At 41.5% G+C, this 14,653-nt stretch overlaps 1 protein-coding gene and 1 long non-coding RNA gene across 2 annotated transcripts in view; both read right to left on the bottom strand.

Moving 5' to 3' along the window:
• LOC108919173 (free fatty acid receptor 3-like) overlaps positions 1-981 on the bottom strand; it is a 38,930-nt gene extending 37,949 nt beyond the window's left edge. Inside the window, exon 1 of the mRNA XM_029259919.1 lies at positions 962-981. The gene's annotated coding sequence lies outside the window, so the exon portion shown is untranslated. The remainder of the gene's footprint in view (positions 1-961) is intronic.
• A 9,054-nt stretch (positions 982-10,035) lies between these two features.
• On the bottom strand, positions 10,036-13,062 carry LOC108919174 (uncharacterized). Its single transcript, XR_001964895.1, has 3 exons — positions 13,019-13,062; positions 11,004-11,052; positions 10,036-10,223 (listed from the first exon to the last, which is right to left on the bottom strand). It is a non-coding gene; the product is annotated as an uncharacterized LOC108919174 (long non-coding RNA).
• Positions 13,063-14,653: the final 1,591 nt, after the last annotated feature.

A 14,653-nucleotide genomic window follows, 5' to 3' on the forward strand; every position in this document is an offset into this window, starting at 1 on the left:
TATAATAAGTTCTTCATTATGGCAGCCATTAGTTGACTGTTTTCTTTGTTTGTATCAATTTTTCTTGCTGTATGCCTGTGTTAAAGCGCTCTGTGTCACTACGTGAGAAGAGCGCTCTATAAAAAATAAAAATAATAATAATAATATTACAGAACAAAAAACATTAATACAGTTCATGCAATAAGTGCCATGTGTATCATTTCTGTATTCTGACCATTTACATTTATTTTTTTAGCAGACGTTTTCCTCCAAAGTGACATCCAATGAACTCTATGTTGTGTTATCAGCCTATACAGACCTTATTCACCAAGGTGACTTACACTGCTAGATATGCTACTTACAATGGGTCACTCATCCATACATCAGTCAAACACACTCTCTGTGTCACTCACACACTGTAGGGAACCTGAAGAGCATGTCTTTGGACTGTGGGAGGAAAGTGGTCCTCAGGTCTGATATTAATGATGTCATAATCCTGCTAAGATCCTCTCTGTGAGATTTCAGCTCCATTCTTAAACCAGGTGTATGTGTCCACTGATGGTCTGGCTTTGCTGTTGCAGGTCGGAGTCACTGAACGGTCACCCAGTATTTCTCCAGCGGGACAAATTGACACAGTGGTGTCCATTGGGGCATCTAAAATAAATAATAAAAATCACAGATAATCCGCATGTAATGAGGATTTTTTATGAACTTAGAAAGAAGATACATTGTAGAATGAAATAATTCATGATGCTGTAAATTTATGGGATTCTTCCATACTGCATACAAGAATTTAATTAACGCTATGTAAATTTAATTACTACATCTTAAAATGTGCTGTTTACTGGTGTGCTCGTAATTGTATCTATGGAAAAATATGTCCATTCATTGTACATTCGTGCACAAAAGGCTTTGCTTCATTCTTTTTTATTATTACTACTTTGCTTCATAATTATAAATCAAAGACTAATCACAGACTTACATTCCATGGAGACCTTAACTAGTGTAGACTGAATATCCTGAAATCTTCTCAGAGCACATGAGTACCATCCATCTTCTTCAGTTTCTAAAACACTGTCATACTCACTGGGCACAATTTGTCCATTTCTTTACCAGACATAGACATTATGGAAATTTGGAGAGCAGGTGTTTGTATAGGTCAATGTCACTCAGGATGTCCCAGATTGTTGACTCTTTTCCACCTGTAGATCTTCATTTAAGAGAAACAAAATAAAGTTTCTATTCTTCATTTATCTGTTAGTTATGATAATACTGACTTTTGAAATTAGAATTACCTGTCACTGACAGTCTGACTCCAGGCTCACCAATCCATTTTCTTTCCTCTTTATCTGTAATAAACTTAAACCAATACATTGCTGAATCACTCTCTTTAACATTTTCAGTTCTGAAGGTGCAGTTTTCTTTCATATCTCCTAGTTATGTCACATGATCATGGTAATGTGGGTCCTGTATTAAGTCCACAGGCTCTTTACCCATCTTTCGTTCATTAATCCAGAATCCATTTTTTACTATATAACCCACGGGATACTGTTAGGAGCAGAGTATTGTCACTGATGATCCTTTTGAGGCACAGATTTTTTAGTCTTTATAAATAACTTTCCAATCTTTAATACCCAGAACACCTGAAAAAACTGCACTTTTTGTCACATCATTATCACTGTGCTGCTTTATTCTGCATAAGAAAAAACTTCAGACAAAAAACAAAAAAAAGGTATACAAATACAAAGCACTTACAGAAAACCTTGAGAAACACTACTACATACTAACAGTGAGTCCTTCAATATTTGTACTGTAGAGTATTGCAACCCTAAGGAGTGAATGTGGTGACATTCATGCAGTCTTAAGGTTGTGTGTCTTGCAAAATGGATTAAAAATTGTCCAGCTGACTGTACAACTGACATATCTAACACTTTGCCTGGTACATAAATGGGAGAATATAAAATTTTTGTAAATTATAATACTCCAATATAGATCACATTTATTTTCCACTGTGGTCTGTGTGTCCTGTCCATTAAAGGTTATACAGTGGTTGCACTTTAAAATTTATTTGGAAAAATAAAGTAAAAATAGTGAAAACTTTTTAAAGATAAAGTGAACCTAAATATGATAAAGTTCTTTACATTACTAGTGTAAAGCAGAAGAAACATAACTATCAGCTAATGATACACACTAGCATTTCAACATTTCTAAAGTTCAGAACTTTATATTCTTAAAACTCCCCCATTACCGCTGCTTTGCTATAATCCCATATTATCTTGGACTCACATATTTGCAATAAAAATAATATGTCACGCCCTCATGCCGGATGACCGCACCTGTAGCAGGTCAAGACATGACTGTGCCTGCCCCTGCACTGCCAGCACCAAACAAAAGCTCACACACTTGTGTCTGATGCCCTTTTGTGGCCGGCACGACACAAGGTTCCGCCTCGCAAACATACCCAGCGGAGCTACCCGCCGCAGCCCCTCCAATCATTCCCCACTGCAAACCCACAGCTGGCAACCCCTGAGAGGTACGACGGCTCCCCCAACAAGTGCCAAGGGTTTATTATGTAATGCAAGCTGGTCTTTGCAAGTTTACCACATGTGTACAACACCAAGGAAAGCCCGATTACCTACCTCATGGCGCTGCTAACGGGACACGCACTGAAATGGGCTACGGCGGGTTGGAAGAACCGGTCAAAGGCCATGTATGAGGAGCTTAAACGGCGCTTCGAGGTGGTCTTTGACCATTTGCTTTCATCCCGCTCCACTAACAACCGGCTGCTGTGGATTTGCTAGAGAAGCCTCTCAGTGGCCAAGTATGACATAGAGTTCAGGACACTCGCAGAGCAGAGTGGTTGGAGCGAACCCTCCGTCCTCACCCGCTTCCGGCACAGACTAAGCCCACACATTTAAGTCAAACTCATGTATCGGGGGGATGACTGGTCTTTCGACCGATTCGTTGAGATGACTGTTGCCATGGACAACCTGGCTCGTGACTGGACCCCGCAATCCCGATGCACCCCCCCAGAATTTTGCAGATCGGGCGAGGGCAGCTGACGACCAAGGAATGACAGCACCGCCGCCTGCAATGACTCTGCCTGTACTGCGCAGTATCAGGACACTTCCGCGTTGACTGGCCGGTTAGGTCACCATAGGGTGCCCGTTCCATAGCTACGGCCAGTATGGTTGGACCCCTTCGCCCGGACACACAAATCACCATACCCATAATCTTGTCTTGGGAAGGCGATCAGGTGCATGCAAGCATGCTGGTGGATTCTGGAGCAGCCAGCTGCTTCATGGACATGGGCTTCATGGAGGCACATCGCATCCCTAGACACAAGTGTGACTTGATGTTGCACATTAGCACACTGAATGGGCAGCCTTTGGGAACCGGGGTGGTGCATTCCGGCACCATGCTGCTGCATATGCAGGTCGGGGCTTGCCTGATCAGAGCCCCCAATACTCCTGTGATCCTGGGCTTCCCCTGGTTGGTTCAACACAACTGCCGCGTCTTCAAATGGAGCATCGAGGAGCTTGTCACCTGGGGGGAGCAGTGCACCGGGCTCGTGTCTGGTTCTTCAGTGCAGAGCCACCTCTGTGGAAAGCCTCGATGCTGACCAACCAGTACTCATCCCAAGCGAATACGACGACCTCCGTGAGGTCTTCAGCAAGAACAAAACGGCCTCATTGCCGTCCCATCGGCCGTGGGATTGTGCTGTAGACTTCCTTCCTGGTTCCTCACCCTCACGGAGCCATGTATATCCCCTGTCCTTGTTCAAACAAAAGGCCATGCAACAATATATCACGGAGGCCTTAAATGTCGGCATCATCCAGCCATCCACCTCTCCAGCCTCTGCTGAATTTTTCTTCAGTAGCAAAAAGGACGAGGGGCTGCGCCCCTCTATTGGTTATGGAGGACTAAACAATATCACTGTCAAGTACCCCTATCCTTTACTCCTGATCACCGCCACGCTGGAACAAGTCCATGGGGCCCAGATTTTCAGAAAACTTGACCTCCGTAGTGCCTATAACTTTGTCAGAATTAGAGAGGGGGACAAGTGGAAGACAGCGTTCAGCACCACCCTTGGTGATTATGAGTACCTTGTGATGTGATTTGGCCTGTCTCATGCTCCCAGTGTGTTCCAGGCCTTCGTGAAACACATGCTGGGCGATTTGGATGATGTAGATGATATTCTGATATATTTCAAGTACAAGGAGCAACATGTCTAGCACGTGAGGAAGGTACTAAAGCGACTCCTACAGAACGGCCTTTTTGTCAAAGGGGAGAAATGTCTGTTCCAACAGTCACAGGTTGCGTTCCTGGGTTTCGTTCTGAGTAAAGATGTAGTGGCCATGGACCCTGGTAAAGTCCAGGTTGTAACAGAATGGCCACACCCCAAGACTGTGAATGCCCTGCAGAGGTTCCTGGGGTTCGCCAACTTTTACCGGAGGTACATCCGGAGGTACAGTTCTGTTGTGGCTCCACTGACTGCCCTCACTGTAGGTAAGACCTCCCGGTTGCTGTGGACAGCCCCCACCCAGCAGGCCTTCCACGCCTTAAAGGATCGTTTTACGATGGCTCCCATCCTCCGACACCTGGATCCAATGCAGCCCTTTGTTGTGGCGGTTGATGCCTCCTTGGTGGGAGTTGGTACGGTACATACCCCTGCCGAAGCTCCCCATGGCACTGGAAATGGCAAGAGGCCTTATTTCAACACATTTTCCATTTAAATGGCCTCCTGGAGGACATAGTCTCCGACCGAGACTCGCACTTCACTTCTTGGGTGTGGGGGGCCTTCTGGCGTAAGTTACAGGTAGCAGTCAGGCTCACATCGGTACTACCCACAAGCGAATGGACAAGTAGAACGATTCCAGCAAGACCTCAGCTGGTTCCTACGCAGTTATTGCTTCCAGAAACAACACTAGTGGGCACGGTTCCTGCTATGGGCAGAATATGCCCAGGATTCCTTCATGCACTCCTCCACAGGGCTCTCCCCTTTCCAGTGTGTCCTTGGTTTCAGACCTCCATTGTTCCCGTGGTGTACCAGTCCCACTAACGTTCCCGTGGTGGACACTTGGTATCGGGAAAGCGGAGAGACGTTACGCATCGTGCAGGACCATCTTCATCAGAGTACCCACAAGTATAAACAGCAGGCGGATCGGCACCATTGCAACCTTTTAGTTTATGCCAGGAAAAACAATTTGGCTATTGACCCAAGATATCAAGATGCACCTGCCGTCAAAGAAGCTCAGCCCGCGATACATCGGCCCTCTGGGTCTTAGTGCATAACATAATAGTGTATGATTAAGTTAGCAAGTGCAATAGTGAGTGACCTTATAAAGGGTTTTGCCTTTTGTCATCACTGTCACACTCTACTTTCACAGCATGTTTTACAATTCTTTAGAAATGACATGGCTGAAGCATCTGTCAGATAACAGATGAGACACAATGGAAAATATAATTTGAGAATTGTTAATTTCTTATGGGTGTAACAAACATACTGTGGTTAAAATCTGCAGTTTCTAAGCAATTTACGAAGGGTGTCTATTGTGGTGTTGAGCGCCAAGTTGGCTTCTGTGGGCTGGTTCTGTCCATGACAAATACAGGCAGATTTAGATGAATGAAAGTTTTTATACTCATAATCTATATTCTGAGTTGTTTTTCTCCAGCACTAACAATAACACATTATATACACTCACCGAGCACTTTATTAGGAACACCTGTATACCTGCTTTTTCATGCAATTATCTAATCAGCCAATTATGTGGGAGCAACAGAATGCATAAGATCTTTACAGAGGTCAGGAGCTTCAGTTAATGTTTACATCAAACACCAGAATTGGGAAAAAATGTAATCTGAGTAATTTTGACCGTGGCATGACTGTTGGTGCCAGATGGACTGGTTTGAGTATTTCTACAACTGCTGATCTGCAATTTTCATGCACAACAGTCTCTAGAATGTACTCAGAATGGTGCAAAAAACAAAAAGCGTTGAGAGTGGCAGTTCTGTGAACGGAAATGCCTTGTCGATGCAAGGTCAGAGGAAAATGGCTACACTGGTTCAAGCTGACAAAAAGACTACAGTAACTCATACAACCACTCTTTACAACTGTGGTGAGGAGAAAAGCATGTTAGAATGCACAACCTTGAAGCGGATGGGCGACAACAGCAGAAGATCACACTGGGTTCTACTCCTGTCAGCCAAGAGCTGAAAGCTGAGGCTGCAGTGGGCACAGGCTCACCAAAACAGGACAGGTGAAGACTAGAAAAACGTAACTTGGTCTGATGAATCTCAATTTCTGCTGAGGAACACAGATAGAAGGGTTAGAATTTGGCATCAACAACGCGAATCCAGGCTGGTGGTGGTGGTGTACCAGTGTGGGGATGTTTTCTTGGCACACTTTGGGCCCGTTAGTACCAATCAATCACTGGGTGAATGTCACAGCCTATCTGAGCATTGTTGTTGATGATGCACATCCCTTTATGGACACAATTGACCCATCTTCTAAAGGTTCCTTCAAGCCTGAAAATGTACCCTGTCACAAAGCAAAAGTCATCTCAAACTGGTTTGATGAACATGACAACTTCAGTGTTCTTTGGTGCCCTTCCCAGTCACCAGATCTAAATCCAAACGAACACCTTTGAGATGTGGTAGAACAGGAAATTCACTACATGAATGCACAACTGAAATCTGCAGAAATTGCATGATGCAATCATATCAACATGGAATAGAATCTCAAAGGAAATTTTCAAACATCTTCTGGAATCCATGCCATGAAGAACTGAGACACATATATGGGACGATGTTTCATTTACATTTATTCATTTAGCAGACGCTTTTGTCCAAAGCAATGTACATCTCAGCAACAGTACAATTTATGCATTACATTGAGAGAAGGAGACTGCAGACATGAAAGTCTCAAGCAAACCTAGTTTGTTCCCTACCACTTGCTGCACCAAGATTCATCGTTCAAGCAGGTGCATAAGACAGACAAATCCCGATACCCATGCCAATTTTTTTTTTATTTATTAAATATTATAAGATACACAAATGAGCAGTACAATACCAGAGTAATGGCTGAATGAAGGTTGTATCTGGGGATGCTTCTGGAGTTATGATGCATGAACAGTTGCACCATAGATGATCTGAAGAGATCTTGGGCAAAGTGGATCTGGAAAAGGTGGGTTTTCAAACCCTTCTTGAAAGCAGACAGGGTTTCTGCAGTTCTGAGTGAGAGGGGAAGGTCATTCTACCACAACGGACCCAGAACAGAGAACCTTTGAGCTTTGTCTTTCGTGCACGAGACCACCAAGCGAGCAGAAGTAGATGAGTGAAGGGGCCTGGCTGGGGTGTATCGGTTGATCAAGTCCTGTAAATAGCTGGGAGAAGTTCTATTGATGCATTTGTACACAGTAACCAGGGTTTTAAATTTGATACGGACCTTTCAAGGACATTTTTATTCCAGTCTGCTAGATATTGAAATATTTAATTTATTACATATTACAGCACAGCTGCAATATTTTTACACATCAATATACAATACATTTTTAAAATCAGTGATTAACAAGCACTTGTTACTGTAGCTGTTACTAAGCAGTTACATGAAGCCCCAATAAAACTCATCTTCCTTTCATAACCCTTTGTGTCTGACAAAGTATAAAGTTTCTGGTTAATGTTGACAGAATATATTACCATTGTGCATATTAATAACATTATGTTGGAAAGTACTGGACTAAATGAGTTTCTATAGTATGTGCATCAAAAAAGGAAAAGACCCTTTCATATCATGTGTAGCCCACCCACTCAATTCTGATCCCCCCCAACATTACTACTAGGACGGGAGGTGAATCGGTGGTGTCTACAACACAACTTTGGGATGCGTGTACTGTTGTGTTGCTTCCCCAATTGCGGGGTATAACTCTCGCTAGGGTGAGGAGAGGCCCAGTTAGCATCGTGCAGCTATACTGTTATACTACAGTCGTACAAACCTCCCATGCTTCACACACAGCAACCTCAGCCCCTTTCCTTTCCCCCCCCCAAAAAAAGAGAAGCATTCTCTCACGCGCACACACACACACACACACACACACACACACACACACACACACAGCGACCGTCACAACATTCAGGTGAAATATAAATCCAACGAACATTTAATATAAAACTACTAGTCCACACAAATAAACATTACAGTATTCACACACAAAAAAAAAAAAAAAAAAAAACCACACATAACCCTCTCCATGATATTTATAACTATTTTCCACCCCAATCCAACTACATGGGAACAAATTGCGTAGGGGCTACATATGGACTATAAAATCCTTCACAATCAGAAAAAAAAAAAAAAAAAAAAAAAAGATTTATTATCCTTTCATCCACTTAAGTATGCAAGTGACCCTGTCAACATCACCACTTAACTACCCGTTAGTGACCGAGAAAGAGTGACACCACGCGCTTAGCAAAACTGGTAAAAAAAAAAAAAAAAAAAAAAAAAAAAAAAAAAAAAAAAAACTTACCTGATGAGGGGAATCTTTACTTCCAGGCTTTCTGACAATAAATCAAAGAAGGCAATAAAAGATAGGAGACTTGTACAGTTTTCCAAAGCGACTCAATTTTTTATTAAATAAAGTTGAAAAAAAATGTATCAATAATACACACAATCGAAAACAATATCAATACATCAAAAAAACACAATCAAACAAACCCGACACATTTCCCTACAGTTGTTGAGTTGGTCAACAAAATTACTAAACAACCATTACATAAAATGCATCAAGACAAAGTGTTTCCCATAACAATCCCCTTTCTGGCTTCAAAAAAAATATGACTGACCCAAGGATGGAGTTCGTGTTAGAGGAGAATCGAACCGAGGACTCTCACCTGGGAGGTGGTAACTCTACGAGTGAACCGCTAGCACTCATACACTTCCTAGGCGACTAAGTCAATTGTCCAGAGCTGCTCGCCTATTTCGCTCGTTTTGTACAGCACCCTCTATTTATATTAGTCAACTGTCCTGTTTCGATTACGTATTCATGACGTTCATAACCCCTCCTAGCCAATCAGATCCATCGCGGCAAGTTTAAAACTCTGAAAGTTGGACTTTTTGCCTGGGCTGAGGTTCAGTTTGTCTTGTGCGAATTAATCGCTTATTGTCACGATTGCCTTTTCTCTTTTTTGCGTGTTAGTGTGTGTTCAGTGTTCATCATAAATAACTGTCACTTTTTTTTGCGATTGTGTTGCCTTTTGTGACTTCGTGCGTCGTGAGGCAAAAGTGAACCGGATACACATCTTGACACCTCTCAATTTGTTCCACTACTTGTCTACACACACTAGTTTAAGGCAGTTTTTTTAAGGTTTTATTTCACGGAGCTTTCGTAAGATCTCCACCTGTTGAGAAATTTGCTTCTGTTTACCTTAAATTGTACACTGTAGACAGGCATCTCTGCTAAGCGAAAACATGTAAAGGGTAAATCAGTGGTAATTTTGTACTGTTTGTGTTTATTTGTGGGGAGTTAACCACATGGCTCAGACAGCTGCTTCACTCAGATGAGACATTTTATTGCAGAAAAATGCAAAGATAAAAGGGACATACCTCATCCCAAGTTAACATAAATAGTAAGAAAGAAAAAATAACCAGCAAATCTAGAAAAATATTTGTTTAAGGATTTAAAAAGAATGCCGTAAAAGACTACCCATAAATCTGTTGCAAAGAAGCACAACACACTGCACAATTAAATTTTTTTAAATAATGCCATTTGAAATAATCATAAGGGAAACATCTACAACCACCATTTAGATGATAAGCATTTAGCAATTTATGGATGGATGCAAAAAATATAAAGAATGATGTATTTACACAATTTTTCATTTATGCTAATTATACATTTGAAATTAGATGTTTTGAAGAATACTGTCATGAGCTTGTATTGTATTGGTTAAGTCATGGTCTTATTAGGGGAGTCACGGTGGTGCAGAAGGCGGTGCTGGTGCCTCACTCTCTCAAAGTGAGGGTTTGGACTTGGGTTTGAATGTAGTTTAACCTGTGGGGAGTTTGTGTGTTCTTCTCTTGGGTGGTTTCCTCTGGATGCTCTGGCTTCCTCCCAAAGACATGTGCCTCTGGTAAATTCTAACTTTGCTATCATGTATGATGTTCCTGTGACAGACGGGCATCCCATCCAGAGCAGACCCTGCATCATTCTCTATGCTTCCTGGAGAAGATCCGGAGCAGCGTGACCCTGAATTGGACAAGCAGTTACTGAAATTAGATGAAATTGTCTTATATTTATAAATCCATAAGTTTCATTAATTGCAATGCTCATGACACATTGTTGCACCGCACCTAGATTTAAAAAAAATCTATGTGTTGAATTAGCAATGCTAGACAACTGCAAATAACTGTATTAGAATTTGAATGTTTTTTCAAAACTGTTGTTAGTTAGGGGGCACGGAGGGCGCAGTGGGCTTGACTTGGTCCCCTTGTCTGGGGTTCAAGTCCTGCTTGGGGTGCTCTGCGACGGATTGGCATCCTGTCCTGGGTGTGTCCCCTCCCCCTCCAGCCTTGCATCCTGTGTTGCCGGGATAGGCTCCGGTTCACCATGACCCCACTCAGGACAAGTGGTTTCAGACTCTGCGTGTGTGTGTGTGTGTGTATATTGTTTGTTAGTTCGCCATTATTTAGGTTACAAGTCCATCTGCAGTACGACCAACCACTGTAAATATAATTCCCCCTATGAAATTCAATTGAGTATGTGCCAAGGACAATGTGCTGATTGTAAAACATTTGCTCTGTAAATTAGCCTGCTGGGTCTTTTTGCATCTTTTTTATGATTTTCACATCTTTTAAACATTTAATCATTAGAAAAAATATATTTTGAACACATGAAAATGAGAATACAGGAAGAGTTTTATCATTTTTTACCAGAATGTACCAACATCATAACGATCAGTATGACTTGTGAAAAGATCCAGCAGCTAATATAGGGTAAATGTGGAGGATCTAATACCTTGTAACTTACCTGTGTGTTTGCTGTTCGGTCATGCTCTTTTTGTGCTCCTCTCCATTTCCTGAATAGAAGGATGGAAGAAATCACAAAATTCACTAATATTCTTAAACTGCAAGTATGCATAAGTATGTTTATTAATTTAGCTGATGCTCTTGTCTAAAGCAACTTACAAATATTTACCCATTTAAACAGCTGGGAAATTTTTGTGGCACATTTAGGGTAAGTACCTTTTTCAACTACAGCTGCAGCAGGGATTCAAACCTGTAACTACAGGGGCAGCTCTAAGCACTACACTACCAGCTGCCCCTGGTGAATGAGTACTGTAAATTTGCACATGGTCCCATGCGATACCCTTCTGTATAGATAAGTTTCAAGTTTATTGACATAGGTACAAGTACCATGTACAAGTATCATGAAATTCTTCTTGAATGCTTCTCCACAGATGATGAACAAAAACAATAGATAATATTGCATAAAACAAAACAATAACAATGACAATGAGTGATGCTAATAACAATAAATAACGGTAACATAATAACAATAAATGATATTAGACGGCCAGAGAACTTAAAACTGAGAATGCTTAAAGTGAGAGTGTAATTTACCAATGTTCTTAGAAGGAGCAGTCTGACTCTAGATACAAAAGGTGGCACACTGGTGAGTGTTGTATACTCTTACAGCAGTGGGGTAAAAGCTGTTCCTGTGCCTAGCAGTGCAGGTTCAAATAGACCTGAGCCACTTTCCAGACAGCAGAAAAGAGAAAAAGTGCCTGTGTGGAGTGACTATGATCTTTCATGATGCGCATTGTCTTTCTAAGGCAGCGTGTGGTGTAGGTATAATGCGTAGAAGTGTCTGCTTAAGGAGGCCAAGAGCAGAATTCTCTGGGAACCGTTGTATATATTTTGTATAAGCATTAATCTTGGGTAGTGTGTACTGGGGGGCATGGTAGCACAGTGGGTTTGGCCAGGTCCTACTCTCAAGTGGGTCTGGGGTTTGAGTCCTGCTTGGGGTACCTTGTAACGGACTGGTATCCCATCTAGGGTGCGTTCCCTCCCCTCCAGCCTTGTGCCCTATGTTGCTGGGTTAGGCTCCTGCTCACTGCAACCTCACTTGGGACCAGTGGTTTCAGACTTTGTGTGTGTGTGTGTGTGTGTGTGTGTGTGTGTGTGTGTGTGTGTGTGTGTGTGTGTGTATTGTATATCTAAGGATTACATCACTGTGTGTCTGTAGCCAAGTAAGGATATGCATGTATCAGTGGCTTCAACTTCACACTAATGCCATCAGTACAAAATAGTTTTTGAAAACAACAACAAAAAAGCCATTTGTACATTTCTTCCTTGTGTTATGAGCATCCGAGTTAGAATTTTTGAAAAATGAAAGTATTTCCCACCCAATTTTTACTTGCATTTTTTTCATTGTTGTTACAGAGCAAAACAGGCACGTGTTTCAGACATAGTCAGAAGGAGGAACACAAGGGGATGGGGTAAGCTTTGCAAAGTTGTGCAGGAGTGAGTTCATCGAGCAATGATTTAATTAATTATAGCTACATCTGAAACTTTTACAGGAACTATCCTGTGAAGACATTTACTTTTACGATAATTCATTTAGCTGACACTTTTCTGCAAGGTGATGTATATCTCCGAAAGATATGAGTGCATTAAATCAACAGAAGGGAGAACATGTATAAACAGAGATTTGTGTCAGTATTTCCAATACTGAGGAAGATTGAAATGTGACATAGTGGGAACTGCTGATCAAAATCAAGTAAATAAAACACATAGAGAATGATTTTAATTCGATATAACTTTATATCATGTTTTTAAAAGAACCTACTTCATGAATAAATTAAGGGATTAAGCTGTATTATTACATTTTTAAAGATTGTGAAGTAGCTGGTATACTTACAGTTTCAGTTACGAATAGACTTCCTTTCAAATTTTAACATCTGGTAGAAGTGCATCTTAGCAAGATTTTTTTTCTTCGCTATGATATTTTCTGGTGTTCGTTTTCAGTCTATATTAACTTACCTCTTCATACACCAAAAAAGTGCACCAAGTAATGCAGCCAGAACAGATACTGAAATCACCAGCACAGCAGCCATGGATATCCTGGAGTCTAACAGTAAAAACAAAATTAAACATTTCTCATTAAAAACTGCAAAATCCATGAACTTTTTTCATTCTTTCAGTAGCACCATTCAGAGACCATAGAGAGGAGAAAAACGGTTCCTGTTGTCATGGTAACATGACTGACACTCATGTGGAAGTATCTCAAAAGGTGGAAGTGTGTATGTTGTCACCAACCATTATCATTAAGAAATGTCTTTCACAAGTATCTGTTTAATAATGAAAAGGCAGATGATTAGTTCAACTGGACAATTTCTCATAACACATGAAGGTAGTTTTCTTGTTTCTCATATTCTCATAGCACTGACACCGAGAGTGACCAGCAGAAAACATGGTAACATTTCACATGGCACATCAATCTCCAGGCTGTTATTCAGTCACAACAGCAAACACGAGTCAAGCAGTGAGTCAGTTACTTGACTCTGCGGTTTGGTCTCAGTCTGAATGTCTGTCTATCTCAAGACGGAATTGTGTTCTGCGTGATTAGGCAAGACTGAGTATATTTCCATAGAACTGACTTCAGCAAACAGTCCAGGTTACCGTTAGGGAAGACTAATTTTGTCTTCAAGAAATTCACATTTTTTCAATAAGCTCCGGACCATCTTGAGTCTGCTCAGAACAAGTGGTTAAAAAACAAATAAATAAAGATAAATAAATACTTTATTGATATATAGGGGGTGCAGGTGCTGAAATGGATAGATGTATATTACGGGCAGCATTACTGGTGCAGCAAATCAAATTGTCCTCCACTCTCTACCTAATAAACAGGTTGGCACAGAGGTATCTTTTGGCATCTGAAATGAACACAAAGAGCTGATCCAGTCTATTTACATTTATTCATTTAGCTGACATTTTTTAACAAAGCAACTCACAACATTAAGCTACTTACTCACTTCTACAGTTGGGTAACTTCAGTGGAGTAATTTAGGGTAAGGACCATGCACAAGGGTACAGCAGCAGTAGGTGAGATTTAAAGTGGCGACCTGCTGATCCAAAGGCAGCAGCTCTAACAAAACTATCCTATCAGCCACCAAAGAAGCTATAAGACTTATGTATTTTAGGGCACACAAACAATCCCTGCTGTGATACACAAACTACACTGCAGAGACAGTTTTGCTCATCTCATTGCTTACTTCTTTACATTCCGCATCTTCATCACCATGGCCATCTCACCACATGCTACTGCTTAAAAAAAACCAACAATGTACATCTGAACTGGTGAAAGATCAGACACACATTGCATAATCCCTGTCTTACCAGATACATTAAGGATGACCCCAGACTGTCCTGGCAACTTCTCCATGGGGTGATCTGTAATAAAGCGGAACACGTATGTCCCACTATCAGAAGTTCTCAGATCTGTGATCTTCAGTGTGCAGTTCCCCTTCATGTCACCCAAGTATTCCACCCGACCCTGGAACGCAGGCTCGGGGAAGATGCCGTCACTGTGGTATACATATCTGAGGGTAATACAGCGCTCCTGGTTTCGACACCACATCACTGACGAGACCCTGTAAGTGAGGCCTCCCTCAGAGA

The sequence above is a fragment of the Scleropages formosus genome, chromosome 18 (assembly GCF_900964775.1).
Source record: "Scleropages formosus chromosome 18, fSclFor1.1, whole genome shotgun sequence".
Lineage (NCBI taxonomy): Eukaryota > Metazoa > Chordata > Actinopteri > Osteoglossiformes > Osteoglossidae > Scleropages > Scleropages formosus.